We start from the raw sequence: 20,141 nt of genomic DNA on the forward strand, positions 1-20,141 counted from the left end.
CTGGCCACTCCCCCTTTGCTCTCCCAGCCTTGGTATAGGCCTCCATTACCACGGCTCTCTCAGAGCACTGCAAACATTTATCTCCTTGTCTCTCTTTCTTCTGAGTGTGTATTCCCTATCACCTTTTTAACCCATCCCCCACCCACCTGCCCTCCCATAACCATTTTTTTTTTGTCCCGGGCTGGGACAAAAAAAAAAAATGTTTTCCATGAATGTTTGATGAATGAAAATCAAATGGATCTTGGTTAGCTGGGTATTCCGTTAGAATCTCTTTGCCTGTCCTTGGCTTCTGCTACCTGCTACCAATCTTATCAGTTGGAGGAAAATTCTTGATGGAAAAGGAGCAAATAAAATAGAAACTGATTATTTTCTTGGAAATTACTGCCCCTAATAAATTTCAAAAACATAGAGCAATTCTACACCTTTTGTACACGCAGCATAATTTACAAATTTCAGCTCTTTTCATGTTTTCCTTGGTTATTTGGCCATTTCAGTGCTCGATCTATTACCCTATAAAGCTGCATTAATTGGACAGATCATAGCACAAAGACATTGATATAGCTTTGTCCCCCCCACCACCACCTTTTCCTCATTGCAATCATTAAGCATTAAGTACTATTTTAAAATACTTGTCTTTAGTACCATACGTTTGCACCTATTTCTTGGAATTTTCTAAAATCTGCCTTGCTAAAGTCTAGGCAAATACATCTGGCTGATGGCCAGTTTTTTCCTCATTGGTTATGATGGATTCTAAGATGACAACTGCTTTTGTCTAATTTTTTCCACAGTTAAATCTGGATACGGCAGCAGTTTCCCTATTTACTTCCTATATCCTTTGGTCCCCATTGTTTCGTCTGCTACTCCATGTTTAAAATCTACCTGAAGAAGGAACAAGATGCAGTGGTAATGACTGTTTCGTGATTTTCCTTCCTCTCCATGTTCTTACTGTCAGCTCCTCTTAGTTGAAGACTCCTCATTGCTAAACACTTAAAACAAACAAACAAACAAAAACCCTAACCTTCCCACTCCCTATGTGTCCCAGGCACAAGAAGCTGAGGGTGAGCAAAAAGTCATTCTCGGTCTTTCAGTCCTTTGTGCTCAACTTGTTAGGCTTGCAAGTAATCGTTACCCCCTGCTTAGAAGCCCTAAATCCAAGAAACGGAAAAGATTGAGCACACAGTCTTGAATATTTAATATTTATAGGGCAATTATCAAATAACAGCCCCACGTGTATTTTTCTATTACCACTACACGCTCCCGCTGTGATATGTAACTTCCAGTTTGGGAGCAGATATTATGAACATCATCAATATCTCTGGGATCCCACCATGGTGTGCTGTTCACCTAGAGGACTGGTTTGCAAACTGCGGAGGGCTTATCAAAACCCAGGCTCCTGGGCCCCACCCATCGAGTTTGGGGCTCGGTGGATTCAGCATGTGCAATTCTAAAAAGGTTTCCAGCCCATGCTGCTGGTCCCAGGGCCATGCTTTGAGAACCACTGATGTAGAGGCACACCTTCTGAGGCTTTCTTTTACATAAGAGTTCAGTGGTTTATGTTCTATCATAATCTGATTATAAGTTAATTAGAACACTGTATCTTCCCACGTTACTTGCCTTTTAAACTTCAAAATACAGGCACACCTCACTAAGTAATTCTAGCATAAAGTTAATTATCATGAAATTAGTAATGCAGAAATTAGTCCCAAATCAGTCCCAAAAGATAAAATTGAACGATAGAAATGCAAATAAAATTTGTATTCCAGAAGTTCCTATTACTCTCTTTTCCTAGCTGGGCCAATTTAACAAGCTAATATTTAAACTCTCTGAACTTCAATTTTCAATCTGGAAAACAGAAATAGTTTAGTTGAGAGAATTACTGTGAGAATAAGATGAGGTGAATTACCCAGTAGAATGCCCCGTGAGGGAAGATTTACAGTCAAGTGAGGATAATAGTAACCTGAGGACTGGCTATGTACCAAGCACCATGCCAGCCACTACATGCACAAATCTCATTCGATCCTCAAAACCCTTTAGGAAGGTATTGCTGTTAGTCCCATTTTGCAGATGAAAACACGGTGGTATAGAAACATTTAAGTAACTTGCTCAGCATGACACACCAATAAGAAGCAGCGTCAGAATTTGAATCCAGGCAGTCTGCCTCCAGAACCCAAGTTCTGAGCACTATGCTTTTTCTTCTCTTTTGATTAAGACCTTGCATAGATCACTTGTTGTGTTTGTTAATTAATTAAACAGCACTTTAACCTATTGCCATAACATGTAACTTAGGAGAAAGTTAATATTCACAATGTCATGTTGACATATATTCTTTCTTTTTTAAACACTCTTCAATGACAAAATAACTTGGCTAACTCTGACAGTATTTAAAAAAAAAATAGCTCCCTTGAAAAATAGTGTACCCGCTGGACAACAGAAGAGTCATGTTTGTAATAGCCACAGAAAGTGAAAAGCTTGGCATTTGCCCCCTCCATTTTTCTTTCCGTTGGAAGGCAGCTTACAAATGGAAAAATCATCTCCCATCACCTCCCTCTCGGAGGCTGAATATGATGAAGAAATAGAGGAAGGCCAAGCCCCCAAAGCAAGCAGCACCCAGAGCAGCTTCCGTCCTAGCCAGGAGCTAAGAAGATTGATTAATCCTGAATGAGATAGCTATAGTTTCTCACCAGATTTGACTGCAGTGAGACATGAAAAATGCAGCAAATTAAAGCACTTTACATAATACAAAAGAATGGCACTCTTGAAATAAAAATTTCCATGTACCTAGGAGGAGGGGCTGTGCATGGACTTTCAGAATTATGTTTTTAAGGCAGTTGCAGTTCTAAGTTAAGAGGTATTTTTTGACACACAGACACATTTATGATAAAATGTTACAGCGTCTAGAAAATGAAAGATCCTCTAGAACTAGTTTATTTCTGTAGAGAGGAGCTGCCAAAAGAAGCAGGGTAGAAGCTGTGGGGGGAAGAAGGGGAGGGTAGGCACACAGAGCTCACTAGAAGGAGGTCTTGGTGTCATTTCCCGCAAAATAGCATTTGATGTTCTTGGAGGTACACAAGAATAAAAATTTGAGCTTAGGAAAAAAAAAAAAAATTCTTACAGAACTACCCACCCTGGTGTTCACTGCAGTGTTATTTACAATAGCCAAGATATGAAAACAACCCAAGTGTCTGAAGTGTTCATCAACACATGAATGGATAAAGAGCTGGTCAATTTTGTACAACGAAATACTACTCAGCAACAAAAAAGAATAAAATCTTGCCATTTGCCACAGCATGGATGGACCCTGAAGGTATAATGTAAGTGAAATAAGTCAGACAGGGAAAGACAAATGCCATATAATTCCACTTATATGTGGAAAGTTTGAAAAAAAAAATGGGGGTGCCTGGGTAGCTCAGTCATTAAGTGTCTGCCTCCCAGCGTCCTGGGATCAAGCCCCACATCAGGCTCCCTGCTCAGCATGGAGTCTGCTTCTTCCTCTCCCTCTGCTGCTCCCCCTGCTTCTGCTCTCTCTCAAATAAATAAATAAAATCTTTAAAAAAAAAAAAAAAGGAAAACTCCCTTTAAAAAAAAAGAATGAAAAAAGAAAATAAAGCAAAACAAACTCATAGATACAGGGAATAGATTAGTGGTTACAGAGAGGACGGAGGTCCGCTATATCATGGCGGATGGTTACTAGACCTGTGGCAGTGATCACTTTGTACCGTGAATTATAAAGCTGTACACCTGAAACTTACATAAGAAAAAAAAAAAAGGAGGGAAGGAGGGAAGAACCACACTTGCTCAGTTTTGGCTCCCTAAAGGGAGAAGTTGAACTCTCATTTGCAAAGTGTCTTTTGCTTGGATTCCAGAAATAAAGCCAACATAAACAAAATGTCTGCTCTCACACAAAAGGGACAGGGTATTTTTAATGTACATGGCAGGCAAACCCGACCGTACTTTTTTAAGGTCTCACCTAACAGCGGCCCATAGTAACACATGGAGTAAATGTTCTGGAAAGACAAATCCTTGCCACCTTAGGGACCTCTAGTCTAGGCAGTGTCAGTGCTCTCAAACCTCCAGCTTATTTTCCAGTACGACAAAGCTTTTTTTTCCCGTCCCAGAATCACAATGGTTTCAGACTTTTAAGTTAAATATGATGTTTTACAAACTTCTGGCATATTTCATTAAAATAAAGGTTATGCTGTAATTGTATATATTGAAATACAATTTAGGGTTTACTTCTATCTAATTAGATAATACAATTAAACATGTTAATTTAATGATGTGTCCAACTATAGCACTTATTTAAAGGGTCATTCAGTGTTTATTGCCCTTACTTAGAGCAAATCATGGATTTAAAGAGAATGCATGAAATGACATATGAACTTTCCTGAATAGTCTAATTAGGAGAAAAATGTTAGTTACCTGAAGTGGTTTAATTGCATGACTTACTTACACCTCCTCTAGCTAAATAAGAGTAGTTATCAACCAGTTATTCTGGAATTCAGGTTATAAACAATATTAGCCTATGATCCTTACTTAGCTTTAGAAAATAATTCCTGGATTAAAAAACTCAGAAAGAAAAATGATCTCAATATAGCTCACTTTCGCGAGGAAATATAATACACTACTTGGCGTGTGTCCACAGGAAAAGTCTGGCTCCCAGATGCTTCTTGCCAGCCCACAGCGGATTTCACGATGTTTAAACAACTGACAACATATGCTCATAGCACTGATGACATAGTGACCAGAAATTCAGCGGGAGCCTGTCTCCTGGGTATTTTCATATATTGAAAAGTAGTATCAAAACAATACAAATCACAGACACACTTCACTAACCCAAAAGATTCAACACAATTCAGTTAGGCCTTTTTTTTTTTTAAGTGGATGTCACCAAAATTACATGCAAATTTACTACTTCTTCTACTTGTACAAGAAACGCAAATTAAGCACATCAATGTTTTTTATTGTATCAGCCTTCTTGAAAATGAAAAATACAAACTCTAGTTTGCTTCCTATATCAAGAATCCAACAACAGATGAACTGTTTCCACAACTCATTCATTATAGTCATGCAATGTATATTAATATCCATGATCTCCTAGAAGCTGTAGCTGTTTCTATTCATATAAACCAAATGTCATTCCCAATATTTTACCACTTCCAACATCCATAAACAATAACCTGGTAAGACCAAAGGGTAAAGTAAAGCCTCAAAATTTTGACACCCAAGTGGTAACCTGATTACCTTAGATACATAAAATGTTCTTCATAACTGGCCTGTAAGTGTATTATTAAACTGGAGTGATACACTTTCTAACCAGGAAGATTCTGAGTAAAATCTACTTCTTACTGTAGCACATTCAAGCATAAACAAAATACTGTTAATATTTAATATGAAATCGGCTGTCACAAATGTAGCCAACAGTGAAAAAGCCATGATATAAATAAAATTACTTTGTGTGATTTCTCCTATTTCCAGATGACAAGTTTCTTGGAGACGATATTCTCTCTCTTAATAACAAACAACTTCTGTCACATAATGTTTATGCCACGTAAGTTTTGCAAATCAATAGTGCAAAAACTGGTTTGACTTTCTGGGAGAGAAAATGATTGATCAGCACAGGGAAAAAATTATGTTATTTAAATTAGAAGAACTTCATTTGATTGGAATGCCAATCCCATTTTTAAGATAGAGTCTCATGTAACCACATTACCCTCATCTGACATGACCTCAAATACAAATAACGTATTATTCTTCACTTATAAAACCAGAGCATACCTTTGGATCTGGATGGATCGCTATGTTGATATAACTTTTGAGTAACTTTTTGTATGTAAAAATGTCATTTTTTTCTCTAAGTAGTAATCAGCAGCCATTTAAGATCTCCTCTGTCACAACAAAAATTTTTTTGTATCAAGAAGCAATAGTAAGAGTATATAGCCCATTAGTGTTCAGAAGAAAAATATTAGCCACTTCACATCTGTCTAATATTTGCTCAAAGTTTTGTTTATTTGGCCTGAATTAAAGTATCTAAATCAAGGACTTATAATTAAGCTAAGTCTCTATTGTTGTGTATTTGCAGTTACTAATTAGTTATGACTAGGATTTCAGCCTCTAACAACACGGTCCACCAAGCTGAAACAGACCTGTCTTTCCCCACTCGCTTAAAGGGGAATAATGACCATTTGCAGGGTGGAGTTGAGGCTGGAGTTTTACCATCTTCACAGATACAGGAGACACGGCCTTGGTCCCATGAGAAATGGAGAGCTGGAAGTAAGACCCCCACCAACCCAGGGAAACCACAAGGAAGCTTTTTGTCTTTCTAGGGCTCTGCATGGTGGTGGTCAGAGGGGGAGGGTTTCCTGTGAGAAATCAAACCCCAGACCTGTACAATGTGAGATCCAAATTTATACTATTCTCAAGTGTGGTTTTCCCAAGCCAAGAAATTTAACATAAAAATTGTGCAACTCCTGGAGCTCTAGCAGAAGCAAATGCAAAAGCATTGCGCAGGACCATTTCCAGAACCCAGGGCACAGAGCACTCCTGCAGGGAAAGGGAGAAAACCTGATAAGCTCGCTGTACTTGGAGCGAGGGGGAGAAGAGACACCCAAGTAACCAGGCAATGCCTGTGTGGCCAGCTCTCACAGAGGTCAACACAGAATGCCATGGGACCACAAAGGGGAGCTAAGAAATTAAGGAAAAGTCCAAGGAAATGTAAATCTTTATTTTCATAGCACTGCTAATCTAGAAATTCAAAACACAAGTTGCACTGGTCCCTCTGCTTTCACCCAGTGAAGGATTGATCCCGCGTGAGTATTTTCTGGGGCTTTGGACCATCTGGTTTTTAATGTCTCAAGCAATGGGGTTTCTTCCACCACTTCCTTTGGAAAGTCTTTTGTTGTTGTTGTTGGGGGGGGGAGTTTAAATGTTAAAGGGGCTTGGTAGTTGTTTTTAAAAGTCTTTCTCTTTCTTGTTTGCTCTTTGTTAAATCTTTTCAGGAATACAAATTCCCCTTTTTCCCTTGCGACATGAATATGCTATCATCTGATCTCTTCCAAATATATACCTAGTTACCCCACCTGAATATTTTTTTGAAAGGGTGTTCATTTAACAAACCCTCTGACCTTGACCATGTCACTTTCACCTTCAGAATGCTCCCTAGGTGGTGTTCACAACCACATTTTGTTCACGGGGTATGATCCTTTCAGACATACATACCATCTACCAACAGACACTTGGCTGTGATCACTGTTTCTTATCAGTCCTTCTTCAGTCTCTGATTACTTTTCCCAAACTATTTCTTACAGAATATTTTATATTGCTATTTAACAAATCTGAGTTTTATTGGGGGGTCCTGTATCCCCAATGCCAAGCACCGTGCCTGACACAGAACAGCTGTCCAATAAATCTTCATTGCATGATAATTGATAATAATTTGTTGCCTGTGACGTGGATGGAACTAGAGGGTATCATGCTAAGCAAAATAAGTTAGAGAAAGGCAAATACCATATGATTTCATTCAGATGTGGAATTTAAGAAACAAAACAATCATAGAGGGAAAAAAAGAGAGGCAAACCAACAATCAGACCCTTAACCACAGAACAAACTGATGGTTGTCAGAGGGGAGGTGCATCAGGGGGACGGGTGAAATTGATGAGGGGGAAAAAGAAGTGTACTGTGTTGTGTACCTGAACAAATACTACACTGCATGCTAACTAATATAAATAAAAACTTTTAAAAAATAACTTGTTGCACTAATAGTCAGTGGCTGAATTACTCATATAGAAGTTAGGCTTTTTTCTCTTTTCCTGTTTTGTTTTGTTTCATTTTCTTCACTGCTCTTTCTCCGTTCATTTATTAGAATTCTAAATGATTATTTCACAATAACTTTAAATTAATGCTGGGCTCTCAAGAAATATTAATTAAACAACTAGGCTCAAAACTCACATATTTTCAAGTGTCTAGACATGCATATCTACATGTCTGGGGGTTACTGTCTCTTACGGTTACACCTTAAGCAACATGTAGAGAGATTATATTCTGTTATGGATATGAACGACCTTCACCTTGACCTGCCTATTCAAGCTAGGTTTCCGGGAAGAACTAAGATATAAGGTAATTTCTAAAAGAAAACACAGGCTGACCAGGGAAGTGAAATGAGGTTATCTGGGATATGAGACAGCTTAACAGGCAATGTGAAATCAGGAGCAGGACGTAAACAGTAGGCTGAGAAAAGGAGCTTGCTTAATTGAAGGAAAGGGTGTGGAGCAGAGAAGGGAAACAAAGGACTTCATGTAAGCCTTGGCTGGTACTAGGAGTGAACAAACTGAATCCCGACTGCGGCCTTCTTCTCTTCTAAACCCTCCCAGGACTCTTCCACGCCCATTGAATCAAAGCAGTGGCTTGAGAGATAATCTTTAAACACCTTCCCCAAGCATCTGTCTAATCTCTGATACTTAACCTTGATTTCACCAGCCTGTAAGCTGCATATGCAACTTTTCCATATCCGAGCCTATTTTTAAACACGAAGCTCGTCATTTCCTTACTAGTTACATTAAACCCTGTGTTTTGTCCTTGCAGATGTCAGCTTTTAAAAACCATGGTTACGATCCTGTGCTCTTTAGTCCTGCTCTACCTGTGGTCTTTAATGAATGAGTGGGAGCAAAGGAGAATGTCATTTCCTGGGAAATGTCTTGCTTGAGATGACTAGCCTACCACAGGGAAACGGTAACTCAAGTTGTTTCTGTTGCTCACAGTAGATGATCTATCTTTAATGGTACAAGAGATTGATGATATGAGAGCTTTTCATCACTCAATGTATTATATTTCACAAATTTATTTATTTGAGACTATGCTCCCTGGAACAGTAAGGTTAGATTTTAATGAGGTTTGGGAGATCAGCCATACTTCAATGTACATGATAGTATACTGGTTAGTATAATCATTCTTTCGGGATTTTGCAGTAATTGGTGTTATTAGGGAAAGAATCATCGTGGAGGGGGGGGGGATAGTTTCTCTTAACTAATAACCCCCTCTACCTGAAGACAGTATTGTTTAGGGATTACTTATAGACTTCTTATGAGGAGGGAACTTGCTGAAATATCATTTGAGGGAATGCCACGAAATACAAGGTTTGATCCCTGCCCTCAAGGAGTTTGTAAATATAATAAGGATATAAAGATCCAACGATTTGTTTGCTAGATAAATGACATGCAAAGTAATAGAAAATAGAGTAATGCAAAGTAATAGAAAGATTTCTAGAAGTAATAAAGTAATAGAAGATTTCTAGAATAGTGGATAACAGCATAAAAAAAAATGCCACAAAGCCGTATGTGGTTAGTTTTCCAAATGTATGGTGCTACAGAGGTTAAGAGAAACACGAGTCACTTTACACTGCGATGAGCAGAAGAGGCTTTATGGGGAGATGGGATTTGATCCGAGCCTGAAAAGTCAGGACAATCCATTAGAAACGGAACTAAAAGAAAAACATTCCATACAGACAGAAGTATATGCACAAAAATGCGAGGCAAGAAAAGTAAGGTATGTCTCAGGGAAAATGAAGGGTAAGCCAGCTTGTTGAAACTGGAGAGTTGGTGCAGTGGAGCAGGGAATGGGCTATAATGTAAGGCTTCAGTGAGTCATGGAAAACCTCTGGAAGCCAGAGTAAGGGGTAAGGCTTCAGTGAGTCATGGAAAACCTCTGGAAGCCAGAGTAAGGGGTACAGGGTTTGTCCTTTGAGAGGTGGAGAGCCATTCAATGTGTTGTAGCAAAAGGAGATAGAACTTGCGAAACTTCTGATTTCAGTTTTTCTTGAAAATATTTTTCCCCATTAAATGAAAAATTAATCAGTCTATAAAAAGGTTTTAAATTCTTTTATATATGCTGTCTCCTAGCATCAGCTGAGATGTTCATGATAAAAATGTTAACACCAGAATGGTAGAGGACACATCATAATACTGTATTTAGTACGATACCGTAACACTACATTGTGTTAAGTATTATATTATTCTACACTTACTAAAAATACTATGTTGTGCCCAATAAATACATAGAATCCTCAAGGGAATTTTGTTTGTTTCTTTCTTTCTTTCCTTTTTTTTTTTTTTTTTAAGATTTATTTATTTATTTTAGAGAGGGAGGAGCAGAAGGAGAGGGAGAGAGAAACTCAAACAGACTCCCCACTGAGCATGGAGCCCCACATGGGGCTGGATCTCAGGACCCTGAGATCAGACCTGGGCAGAAACCAAGGGTCAGATGTTTAACCAACTGTGCCACCCAGGAGCCCCAAGGGCATTTTATTTCTAATGGAAGAACCACAAAGGTTCTACCTAAGTGAGTTTAGAGAAAATACTATATTTATGCCAAAAATATGCAATGGTGTAATAAATATACAGAATCAGTAAAGAGCGTTTTCATTATTCCTGATGGGTGAATATAAAGGTTCTACAAGGCCATGGATAGGGAAAATATGGACAAGGTGTAGAGTAACACTATTGGACTTTGGAATTCAAGAGTGTGATTTAGATAGGTTGATATATTGACAGATCTACCTATATATGGTTAGTTTTGTGTTTCTATATTAGTATTCATAGAGATACTTTTTTGATTAAATTACAGCATATTTGAGGATAGAGGCTATTTATTCATCATCTTAGCATCTACTCTATATCTTGTGGCTAATGAAATTGAGATTATATTGGAAAATATTGTAGATTTGATTGTGGACTGAGTGGATGAAAAAATGAAAATATCAACCAAAAGTTTTGTCCATATGCTATTTGAGTAAATTTTTGCCCTTTAATTACTTTATTAATTCAACGTACTGGATTAGGACAGGGCACCTAGTACTATGCAGGTGGTGAGGGATGGAGATGAACCGCAGCGCAGGAGTAAAGAATGGTTAAGAACCGAGTCTGTCTGGATTAAAGATCTGAGCAGTGGGAATGGGAATGAAAAGGTAAATGTAAGTCACGTCATGGAAGGAACTTGGGCCTGGCCAGTGACCTTGGACTTGATTCCCAAGGCAGTGAAGACCTATAAAGGTTACTGAGCAGGAGATTACTCTAACCATGTTATGTTTTAGGAAAATCAACCTGTTAGCAGTGTGTAGAACAGATCATCAGGTCAGCTGGTGAGACAGACATACACAAAGGCGGGGGGGGAGAACACAGGGGAGCTCTGATAAGGACCCAGGTGAGGAATGGCTGAAGGCTGAGCGGGGAGCTGGGGATGGATGGATGATGCTTCACAGGCAGAATCGGTAGCAATGGGCAACTGACTGGCTCAGGGGAGTGGGGATCAAGGAAGGAATGAAGGGTGGTTTTAAGTTTTATTTTTTAAAACCTGCATGACTATAAATGCTGTTAACAGAAATAGAGACGAAAGGAGGAAGAGCAGTATTAGTAAGGCAGATGCTGCTTTTGATCTTAGATACAAGTTTGACATGATGGCCAAAAGTCACTTGAAATATGAGGCCAAAGCTCAGAGGAGAGGTCAGATGTGAAGAGGAGATTTGATTGGTATGTTACCCTTTCTGGTGTCTTTTGTACCTGTGTGTCAGTAACTGCTCACTTGATAGCTAAGGACGGGTTTCCTTTCTGTGGGGAGGCAGTGTAGCTATTGGCTAAGAGTCAGAAGGCCTACAGGCAAGTCCTAATTCCGCTACTTAGTTTCCTTACCTATAAAATAGAGATAGTAATAATACCTAGACCATAAAATATTTATACTTATTAAGTGAGATAATACATAGGAAATTATCTGGCACATACTAATTGATAACCATTATTGTTAACCATTATTGTTTCGATGAACTAGCTACTCAGTGAAGACATTTTACTTTGCTCTAAAGGTTTAGATATTAGTCTAGATGTTTTACTTTGCCTACTTCTTCAATCCCACTCTAATCTCTCTCTGAGTGGCTACCTGTGGCCCTCCTTTCTGGTTCTTTCTGGCTCTGGTTCTCTTGGGGTCTTTGCCCCTGTTCCCTGTGTCTAGAGGGTGCTTCCGTTGGCCTTTTTGCTTTTACCAGTTTTATCCAAGTTTCAGTTTAAATGTCACCTCTTCCTCGACCACAGACTATAAAACAATTACTCCTTTCACATCTTCCCCTCATCTTCGTAGCACTTAACTACAATCGGTAATTATCTTATTAGAGACAGTCTTTTTTTTTTTTAATGCCTAAACCCTCAACAGCTAGAACAGAACCTGGTAGGTAATGGGCTTTCAATAAATATTTGTTGAATCTATTAACTGAATGCATTATAAAACGAATGTATAATGAGAGAACAAAGTACAAATAGCAAAAAGCTCCACTATTAAAGAAATGTTGGATAAATAGAAAAGTAATTTGAAACGATCAGCAAGCATCAGGAAATGAGGCAATCTAAAAACGGCGTGGAGATACTTATTTATAAATATTACATATAACAGGAAAACAAGATGGCAAAAGCCAGAGGAGACAGTTTCAAGAAGAAAGAGGTGGCCAGCAAAACAAAACTTCTGGAGGTGAATTTGAGGACAGAAACTAATGACTGGGACCATACCAGTTCTCTGAGGAGGCCGTTTTAGCTCAGGGGTCAGGGAGAAGGGAGACGAACCATGAGAGACAATGGAGCCCGGAAACAAACAGGGTTTGGGGGGAGGGGGACGCAGTAACAAGGTGACGGGCATTAAGGAGGGCACATGATGTGATGAGCACTGGGTGTTCTACCCAACTCAGGAACCACTGAATGCTACATCAAAAATTAAAGGTGTTCTATACAACGGCTAGCTGAATATAATAAAAAAAATAATAAAAATTTTTTTAAAAAAAGGAATACAGTCCAATTGCCAAAGGTTAATGAGTAAGCAGGTAAGGAAACAATGGCTCCCCCATGCATCGTCATGCTTTTAAAGAGAAGCAGAGGGAGGCTGTACCTCCTTGCACCAGGATCAGGAATATGGAAAGAGGCCCAGACAAGAAGCCAAGAAGTTTAGGGTCTGGTTCCAAAGAGAGCTCAAAATGCCACTATGCAACTGAATTTCCTTATTTGTCTGTGAGAAAACCCGCCTGCCCCATCTCAACTCTTGTAATAAGAAACAAAGGGGCCAACAGAGACCTAGCTGTAAGGAGTGACTATTTCTTGGCAGAAATTCTAATGGAGTTCTAATAAAGAAGGGGAAATCCACAGAAGATGTCTTATCTGAAATAAAATCAAAGTAAAATTTTAAGTTAGACTGGATCTTTTCCCACTTTCTTAAAGGCTTGCATTTATTCAACGTGTAGCCCTCGCCGAGGCCAGATATGAAGAGTGCTTATATTTATCACTGACATTTTGTTGAACTTGTCCATTCTTATTAATCATTGCTTTAAAGTAAGCAGCTGGGTCCTCTTAGGAAGCTGATATTCCCAGCTGACCTATCTGCAAAATAGTGGAGCCTTGATGATCTCTCGACACAGTCTGGCTCTGCGGGTGCGTGTGTTCATGTGGGTCTGGGGATGTGTGTGTGTGTGTGTGTGTGTGTGTGTGTGTGTGTGTGTTTCTTTTTCTGGGACCTAAAGAAGCAAATACATTTTTGTGAAGCCCCGACAAACTTTATCATATTCTATCCCCTGAAATCATGGAGGAATTAGAAATGAAAGCGGCCTCGATCTGTTTATATTCTACTTGGGAAGTGAGTCCTATCTGTAGGATGACAACTCCGCTTGAAAAGGCCGATACAAAGGTGATGAGAAGCTCGATCTTGAAAGAACTCTCGAGATTGCTTGGTGTGAAAAGATCAAGTACTCAGTTACTGCTTCTCCCTCTCCCTCTGCCCCTCCCCTCTGAGGCACTTGTGCTCTCTCTCCCAACCCCTCTCTCATTCTCTCTCAAATAAATAAAATCTTTAAAAAAAAAAAATCTTTTATTTCCCCTCGGCTGCTTTGGGAACTTCACGATTGCATTCCTATTTATTTAGTACTCACTTGGAAATTGAACATGCGTTTCCTAACAAAGACGGCACTTCCCAGGATTTCTCTCTTCTCTCCTCTGGAACATTTAGCATGCATTCACTCCCTCCTCCTCCCTCTTGCCCCAGCTGAACTTCTCAATTTTTAGCTAAATTTGGTTTTACTTCTTTTTTAAATTAAAAGAAAAGGCTCGTTTAAACCTAATCTGTAGTTAACACTGCAGACCTATTTCACCTGCGTCTCTGTCCGCTCTTGTTCCTTCCATCGCCACTTCCCCTGTGCTCACTTTTTTCTGGCTAAAGTACCGAGAGAGAAGGGAGTTGGGGGAAATAGGAGGGAAAGAGGAACCACGAGAGACTGTGGACTCTGAGAAACAAACTGAGGGTTTTGGAGGGGTGGGGATGGGGGAATGGGGGAGCCTGGTGGTGGGCATTGTGGAGGGCACGTATTGCATGGAGCACTGGGTGTGGCGCATAAACAATGAATCTTGGAGCACTGAAAAAAAAATTAATTAAATTAAAAAATAAATAAAGTATCGAATAAGCGGCAGAACTGGGATTCAAATATATGTCTGCCTCCAAAGTCCTTGCTCTCTAGCACCACAAATTAACTGGCCACAGGTATAGAGAAAGGCATTCTGTGTGTGCAGGGGAGCCGGGGAGCCGGAAGAGAAGCCGCAGATGGGGAGGAAGAGGGCAAGGAGAGGACGGTCTGAGAGGCATCACAGTAGCGCTGACACGATCCCCGGGAAGACGGTGTTCCTGTATCAAGAAAGCCAATACAACACACTCAGGAGATGTGAAAAGGGTGTATATAGAAGGATATAAAGAGACACAAGGGATCAAGAGTGCCCAAGTAGGGAGAAGGGAGAGAAGTCCCATAGGCGTCAAATTTCAGACGGGCCTGGCACTGCTGGAGGCAGCGTTCTCCCTGGCACCCTGACTCCCTTTCAGAAGACACCCCTCACCCACTGGTCTCCCTTTGGTCGAAGCAGAGGAACCTCAGGATATTAGAAGCCATGCCTCTGTACAAGAAAGATACACACATACAAGTAGCAAGAAAGGCTCTTCCTTCACAGATTGTGCTCATGCAACAAGAGGAACTGCTTCTTTCCTTTCTCATCTTTCATGGTTTCCTCATTCCTCTAAGACTGACAGAAATTCAAGCCCTTGAAGGGAAGAGTGACAGGCAAGTCCAGCTTGTCCCATATGATCGAGAACCACTGAATGTAACCCTAGTTTTATCAACATAAGAAAGCTTTTGTTTTGTCCACAAAAATAAACGCATATGGAGCATGGGTATGGGTTTTCACCATTCCAGAGATACAGTTAAAAAGGTGATAAACCAAAAGCTATTTATTGCATTCCTGTGCACAGTTTTTCGACCTCACCACTACTGATATGTGGGGTCAGATAATCCTCTGTTGTGGGGGCGGGGGGCTGTCCTGTGTCCTATACGATGTTCAACAGCACCCTGGCCTCTACCCACCAAACATTTGTAACATACACACAGGTGTGGCGACCAAAGAAAAATGCCTCCAAACACTAAATCATTAAATGATTTGGCCTGAAGGCCAAAATTTCTGATGGTTGAAAACCACCCACTTTTATACCAAGTTGTAAAAATGGGTTAGGCTATCTCTCTACCAATAGACCTATGTTTTTCGCACATACACAGGTATTTTGGGTCTTAATATGTGTCAAACAATCTCTGGGAATGAATTCATTTGCAATGCCAATGACAGAGAAAAGCTACATGACAGGCACAATTCCAAAGCTCCATGCCATGTTATGCAACAGGCAACATAAACAGCATTCAAATCACATTTATATTCAGCAACGATAAAAATATGAACAATTAGATGTGTGCCAGGACCCTCATTTATAAACAGTTCCCTTATTTTCTAGAGTTTCAGATAACCCTCTTGGCAGAGTTCAGAACTGAAACCACAGCAAATTTAACTCTAATCTAGTTATCTACTTGGGAAAAATATGTTTATAATACTGTATATAAGGTACTGGGTCACCACACTTAATAACTTCACAATTCAGTACCAGAGTTTAAAAAAAAAAAAAAAAAAAGATGCCTGCCAGCAGGCTACCTGAACAATGTTAAATGCTGAATGTATGTGGTTCTGTGAAAGTCAACTGGCATCTTTCCACTACATTCCAAAGAAGGTATGAGAAAAATTCTTTCGTGAAACCAGGACCAACCACTGATATTAACAAAGACACTGCGGAGGCCCCTGTAATCTTGATAGTAACCTGGTAATACAAACGATGATGATTCAGTAGGGAAAAAAGCTAAAATGTATTTTGAGGGGGGTTGCGATCACTCTCTGATTAAGTCAGCATTCGTGTCCACTTGCTGGAGACTGCTTCTAATTTAAGGAATGGAATGCTGTTCTTTTTTACATGTAATAGTAGTTTTCATCGAAAAAGAAATTTACAGCTGCATTTTACTTTACATTCCATTTCTGACACAGACACTTTGAATGAATTCATTTAAAATATATTTGAATGACCAAAGGATAAAAATATCCTTTGTTTCTGGCTCAGAATAATTCAGTCTGTCATCATGGGGGGAAAAAAATGAATTAACACTTAAAAAATAGGTTAATGGAATTAGAAATTTGTCCACCTGTTTCATGTTGCCCTGTCTTCCAGTCTACTTGGCAGAAGAGTTTCAGATGCAATTCCCCTGAAAGCTGGAGATTTAAGAGGCTAACGGGCAGTTACTACTACTCTTGTTACGAGGCTGATTCTATTCAGTCTATCTCTTTAAAAAGGCTTATTGTTGTTGCTGCACAATTTCCTGACTTTAAAGTGGGGGGAGAAATCAAGTGACACGGTCACCAGAAGAGCATGCTAGGCTGATTTCTGCAGCCATTCCCCAAGAACTGCTGTCCTCTTTCAAGATTCAAAAATCAGGGGCACCTGGGCACCTGGGTGGCTCAGTGGGTTAAAGCCTCTGCCTTTGGCTCAGGTCATGATCCTAAGGTCCTGGGATCAAGCCCCACATCGGGCTCTCTGCTCCGCAGGTAGCCTGCCTCCCCCTCTCTCTGCCTGCCTCTCTGCCTACTTGTGATTTCTGTCTGTCAAATAAATAAATAAATATCTTTTTTAAAAAAGAATCAAAAATCATACAAAACCGTTCTTCCATATTTCTAGTGAAAAAACGAGCACCAACTTTGGAAATTTGGGTGAAGCCAAATGAACTCAGGACTGTTACAAAACTGTATGACACACTTTGATCAACATACAAGTCATGCCAACACAAATATGCCACAGTAATGTCACTGTGAGAGCAAACCTGAGTGGGCCAGGCAAAGAGGCGCCAAGACATTAAAGATGTCAAAGCGTTAGTGTATCTGAAGAAAAGCCAGACGCCTTTCCCCAGAAATGGCACGCTTTCCTCTCTTCTGCACATATGCATAAATCCCCTACGCACAGAGAAGTCTTACAAACATACTCTTATTCTTTGGCGAAGCTACTTAAAAATTAATGAACAAGAAATTAAAGAGAAACGACCGTTATCAAGTTTGAAGACCCTCCCTGAAAAACAATCACAAGGAAAACATTCACACTCCCAGAGAATTCAACATGTTTCCAGGGATATTTCATAATATGATTTTTTAAACAATGTTCCCTTCTTATTACTGAGACTTCAACACTGAAGGTTTATTTACATTCAAAAATACTTATTTATTAGAATAAGAGCTTTAGTTTCTCAGAAAAAGAACTCTGTGACTTAAAGTAACACGTTGAATACTTAGATTTTCCTTCAAACACATTTGTATGCTTCATCTTCCAACGAAGAGGTTTGGTTTTCGACTATATAGAATGGACAGAAAATTGTCGTAGTATTAATTCATTCTTGGAATTTCACCAGTCAGACCTCAGAGATATGTAGCTCTTTACAAAGAACTGGAAAAATACCAACAGTTTCTGAATGTGTTCTCTGCTCTTTCACTTTCCTCCCCCTCCTCTCAAAACTATATTCGTCTCTCAGGGAAGTGGAAGCAGCTCCCTCCATGCTTACCCTGAATGAGAGATCCTTCTCTAAAGAAAGAAAAGTGACTTCCTAGTTTTGGATATTTTGTTAAACAAAACCTCAACAGTATTTGTCTGAGAGACAACTTGAGGACTTCCACTAAGAAAAATCCCCTCCGGGGGTGCCTGGGTGGCTCAGTGGGTTAAACCTCTGCCTTCAGCTCACGTCGTGGTCTCAGGGTCTTGAGATCAAGCCCCGCATCAGGCTCTCTGCTCAGCAGGGAGCCTGCTTCCTCCTCTCTCGCTGCCTGCCTCTCTGCCTACTTGTGATATCTGTCAAATAAATAAATAAAGTCTTTTAAAAAAAAAAAAGAGAGAGAGAGAGAGAAAGAAAGAAAAATCCCCTCTGTAGTGACTGGCTCAGCCTCGACAGACTTGAACTGTGCAGGTATTGAAGCGGCTCTCACGGACACTAGGGAAGAAAGAAGGAGACATTCCACAGCTGCCTACCCCAGCCTCCTTCCCAGGGGCACGGGAGCAGGCTCTATCAAAGCTCAATCACTTTGTACGGCAACTGGGATCCCAGGCAGGGGCAAGGAATCCCAGAGCAGCTTAGATTTCTTCCAGAACCTCAGCAAGAAGTAAGACCACTTAAAGAGTAACCAGTTATTTCCAACAATTATGTGGCCTCAGGCCAAAAAAAAAAAAAAAGTGGGGATGAAGTAGAACATCTGTGGTGAGGGAAATAAAAGATGTATCATATTTTTAAGATTTTAAGCTACTTAAAGGAGGTCTTCCTTAGACCTTTGTTTGGAAGAGGACTATGAATATTCAGTCTTTATTCCTCACCAATAGTTTTTTGGAGGGTGGGGGGCAGCGTGGTGGAGAGAGGATGGTCAAGCTGAAGAAACACAGAACTTAAAGAACAGTCAGTCCAACAACTGTAATATAACCCATCCGCTGCAGGGTTTTAAAGGAATAAAAGATGTATGAGAGTAATATGTTCAAAGGTCCTACTTTCTTCCATTTTACCTCACTATACATTCTCACAAGCTCTTCTGAACATTTTTAAAACTAAAATAAATGGGCTAACCATAGGGTGTAACTAAAACCAAGCAGTCAGAAAATATTCTTCCCGACTCGAAGATAACTAATGCTATGGCAGATGCCATTTCCCTAGGACCAATCAGAAAGGAAGGAGCTATAAACATACAGCTCCTTTAAAATACTATTCCCCACAAAATTATGCTTTTACACTAATTATCTTCGAGGGTAGTGAAAAACAATATGTAGATGCATATTTCAGTAGTTTCTGTAGTGCCTGAATTTATAATACCATTACATTCATTAATTCTTATTGATTAGAAAACCATTCTTATACTTTCATATATGCCCTTGCAAGAATTTACCAGATACAATAATGAAAACAATAACGGTGATGTGAGAATTTTCGTGGGCTTGTCATGATTCAAGCACTGTGCTGAGAGCTCATTCCCTCCATCATGATATTATCCCCATTTTAGTGATAGAAAAAAAGAAGAATTTTATAGATGAAGATAAAGAATGATAGGCTAAAGAAAAGAAAACTTTTAAGGTCATTGCGCTGGTACATGGGACAGCCAGAATTTAAATTTTTTGACTCCAAAATCCTTGTGCTTTTTATTACTATCTCTACTGACTTCATTGAAAATTGTATCGTATCTGTATGTTAATTTGGAACATTCTGAGTATTTTTTAAATCAGTTTTAAAGGTTTATACTACGTTGTCCAATCATTCTATTCAGGGCGCCTGGGTGGCTCAGTCAGGTAAGTGTCTGCCCATGGCTCGGGTATAATCCCATCAGTCCCAGGATCAAGCCCCACAGTCAGGTTCCCTGCTCAGCCGGGAGTCTTCTCCCTCTGCCCCTTACTCTGCTCATGCTCTCTTTCTCTCAAATAAATAAATAAAATCCTTTAAAAAAGTCATTCTATTCAGAGAAAAATAACTTCTCTGCATGAGATGTTGGTTAAATCTCACATTGCTCTTAATCCCTCTTTCTTCTCTATTGATTTTTTTAATAGACAGAAAAAAGCTCATTTCAACCTACCGTATTAGTAATGCAATGATTCCCTGAATGTGTTCATATTCTAGGTATCCTAAGTCCGTGATACCTATTCTGTTTTAGCTTAACCCTCAAAAATACAAATCAAATAGCTAATAGACAATTAATCTTATGCTACAG

At 39.6% G+C, this 20,141-nt stretch overlaps 1 protein-coding gene across 3 annotated transcripts in view; it reads right to left on the reverse strand.

Moving 5' to 3' along the window:
- The window catches only part of SKAP2 (src kinase associated phosphoprotein 2), a 171,527-nt gene that overhangs the window by 33,210 nt on the left and 118,176 nt on the right, over positions 1-20,141 (reverse strand). The window lies entirely within an intron of this gene.

This window comes from Mustela putorius, unplaced genomic scaffold, assembly GCF_011764305.1.
Source record: "Mustela putorius furo isolate JIRA1106 unplaced genomic scaffold, ASM1176430v1.1 tig00003845_pilon_pilon_pilon, whole genome shotgun sequence".
Classification (NCBI taxonomy): domain Eukaryota; kingdom Metazoa; phylum Chordata; class Mammalia; order Carnivora; family Mustelidae; genus Mustela; species Mustela putorius.